The 3549-nt window shown below is 39.1% G+C and overlaps 1 long non-coding RNA gene across 2 annotated transcripts; it reads left to right on the forward strand.

Moving 5' to 3' along the window:
- Positions 1266–3549, forward strand: LOC110013258. 2 transcript variants are annotated; one of them, XR_002288425.1, is made up of 2 exons: positions 1266–2986; positions 3080–3549. It is a non-coding gene; the product is annotated as an uncharacterized LOC110013258 (long non-coding RNA). The 2 variants fall into 2 exon arrangements; XR_002288424.1 differs by having other exon boundaries at positions 1268–2986; positions 3122–3549.

The raw sequence follows: 3549 nt of genomic DNA on the forward strand, positions 1-3549 counted from the left end.
GGACTAATTTTGCCATCCCATGCATACATGTCTAATTTTATAATTTTGTAATTGGTGACGAACAGTTGGTTCAACAACTACTTATATTTATGTTTACTGTATAATCTTAGTTGCTGCAAAGTGATAATAAACAGCCTAACAGACTATTGCTGTCTTGTGAAAAGCTAAGACTATCTATAATTATTGATAGATAAACAAGTCAACTACGAAAAATAGAAGTTGACATGGTGCGTGATAGATTGGTACAGCCTGTGGTTTCCATCCATTGCTTCTTCATATAATTAGTAATTTATGTATTAGGTAATTAGCGAAATATTATAATATATGAGAACTTCCAAGTTTTATATCATCATCATGAGGAAAGTTAAACAAAAAAGAGTTTGTAGTAATATACTTGTAGAAAATAATTATGTTAGGGAAAATAATATTATTGGTCTAATAAGTTAGGCCCCTTTTATTTTTGGTCCTATTCATTACGGAATTATCTTTTAGTTTTGTAACTTATAAAAATTTGGACTTTTGGTCCTAATCCATTTTTTCATTGATAATTTAATAGCATTAAGTATTTTTAATCGGCGGAAAAATTGACACGTTTTTTAGTTTGGGACCATTTTAAGGAGAAATATATAACTATATTTGAGGGAGAAAAACAAATCTTGAAGGAAATTAGAGTAGAAAAGGGGAATTTCTCGCTTCTCTTACAAAAATTGATACTCTTCCTTCCCATATTTCTGTAAGTTGATATCAAGTAGTAGCAACATAAAGAATTATGTTTTTCACATTTGAACCAAGTAGGCGAAATAGAGCGTTCATATGCTATTGTTGGAAAACGCGCTAATTTTTCCACCAACCAAAAATACTTAGCGTCAATATGCTAAGCACGTGACCAACACTGTTACATTGTAGATGAAAAAATGGATGAGGACCAAAAGTCCTAATTTTTAAAAGGTACGAGACTGAAAGTGTTAATCCTGTAATTAATGAGATAAAAGATAAACTAGCCTAATTTATGACACCAAAAATTCTATTTTCCCTAATTATGTATATATGATATTTGGTATGGTTGTGAGCAAAAAAGTGCTCGTTAAAAACAAACCCAACTCGAGGTCCTTTGGTCAGAGTTTGTGCAAGCTTGGGAATGGAGACCTGCAGAAAATATATTAGCATTCCACGCGTAAATAAGTAAACAATTATAAAAGAATAATTTTAAAGAAGTAAAACAAGAATGTGTAATAAGAAGAGGGTAAATATGGTTATGCAATCAAAGTTATCCTGTGTGTAAATGTCAATATAACGTTACACATCATAATTGCATCAGAGGCCTATTTATAGCATTCCTCCATCCTCCCTCCCCATGGGAAAGAGATTGCAGCTCATCCTTGATTGAGTCCTGACTTTCTTGGGGAGTAGCTTCCCACGGATAAGTGTCTCCTTGTAGATAAGATGGATCCCGCCTTCTGAGTAAGTGGTTAGACGGATGCCTCCACTTTGGGCTCCAAGATTTCGCGATGACTTGGCAGGAGCCAAACTCCTCTGTGGAGCTAGCTGGTAGGCATGTTGACCACATGTTGCGCCTACTCGCTTGGAGACAGCTTGTTATCCATGCAGGTAGGCATGTGGAGTGCTTGGGTTTAGGTATGGCCTTGGGTTGGCTTTCTTTCGGGCTGTAGCTTTCCACTTGTCATTGAGGCACACCCTCTGCCTTCTTGGGCTTTTCTTTATCTTGGACCACTTAGGCCTATTGCTTATTAGGGATGATACCACTCAGTTCCCCTAATTCTAATAAAGGGGATTAGAGCTACCATATTAGAGTATATACCGTCTATGATGTTTGAAGGTACCTCCAATGGCGTGTGATGCCTACAACAAGATGAGGCTCCCTCCATGGAATAAAATGCCCCCAACCAATAAGAATAAACATCATCTATCATGATGTGTCCCTTCATTATCAGTCGACAACCAGTAGATGGCTTACGACATAATATGATGCGAGGATCGCGGGGCTCAAGATCATGTTACTAGCAGTTACCCTTAATCGCCCACTCCATGTGCCGATAACTGACACTAGTGGGTTGCAGCTCTTCATGAGAAAGAAAAGAGATTAATGCCCTAAGTCCTTCCCCATTCTTATCTCTCTTATTGTTATCTCTCCTTCACATCCCTTCCGTCCATTGCTCTAGTAAGTAATTTCTTTATGCTTTTTATACCTTGTACTTCTGCTTTTATTTTCAATTTCTCTTAGGAGTGTTCATGAGTCCATGACCCTACCATACTTGGCAATGATCCCACTAAGGCTACCTCGAGGGTGTCGCACCGTGGTTCTCCATCCTCCCAATTACCCCAGTGGTGGAGCCTTCGTACAATGGGAGTGCATTATCTGTTAGTGGATGCACTAAGGAGGAGGTAGAGTTAGAGGGAGAGAAGCTCGAGGGTTCAAAGGAAGAAGCAAAAGAGGAGGTGGTCTCCTCCAAGGAGGAAAAAATTGTGAACAACGGTTCTTTCTTGAAGAGGCAGAGTTGCTTTTGGCCGGACCAAGGTAGTGAAGGAAGTCTGACCCTCAACAATTGCAGGAGGAGTTTGGCATTTATGATTTTTTCACTATTTTGCTCCCTAATCCATACTTTCATGCACAGAATATCCCTCCAAATAGCTTGTGTTTCTTTACCGTCCAAATCCGTAACGACCTTTATTTTTCCATTTTATCCTTCTATTTCGAGGCGGTTCAAACTTTTAGGGTGCTTCTTAATTAATTGATCCCCAACTCTTTTGGTTTGATGGGGAGTCATGCTATCGTGTTTCTTGCCTTCTTCCAGTCCTCCTGAGAATTGCATGGGGAGTGATTACTTTTTGGTGCCTCCCATTCGGTGGAACTTTCCCCACAGTGGCTGGTGGATCTTTCTACTCGGAGCTTCACGTTGTGGCACAGGGATGGTAACTTGTAGGCCCTTTTGAAGGGGTTGAACGCCAATCCTTATGAATGCAAGAGGTTGGTTCATGAGCACCTCAGAGGTCTCGCTAATGGAGCCTCTAAGCATTTTTTTTCCCTTTTTGTTTGTTAATATTCTTAAAGTTCTTGCAGGGTTTTAACTCTATTTCCTGTTTTTATGCAACATTCGTGAAGTTCAAGAACTTACTTTACAGTGCTCGAGGGAGTTTGGGGACCCCAACATCTAGTGATTCCAAAGGAAAGCACTCTTTAAAATCCTCTTGGGGCTTTCCAAACGGGCTAAAGTGGGCTCCAGCCAGTCGATAGTTGTTGATCCTCTTTAGGTTGACACCTGATTGATCCCATCTCCAGCTCCTCCACTACCTACCAGGGATTTGAGGGATTTTCCCCTCCTCGCTTGTGTTACATTCTCGAATGGGATATTTAGATGACCAACTCATATTTTTTAGAAGAAATTATATTAGGATAATAGGATACTATCTTGGGTAAAGTACACTTTACCTCGTGAATTATTCCTAATATAATATTTATCTCCCTAAACTAACGAATGTAACACATACCCTTTTGGTTGGACAAAAATACCTTCATGCTTTGAATAACTA

Source organism: Sesamum indicum, linkage group LG16 (genome assembly GCF_000512975.1).
Source record: "Sesamum indicum cultivar Zhongzhi No. 13 linkage group LG16, S_indicum_v1.0, whole genome shotgun sequence".
Lineage (NCBI taxonomy): Eukaryota > Viridiplantae > Streptophyta > Magnoliopsida > Lamiales > Pedaliaceae > Sesamum > Sesamum indicum.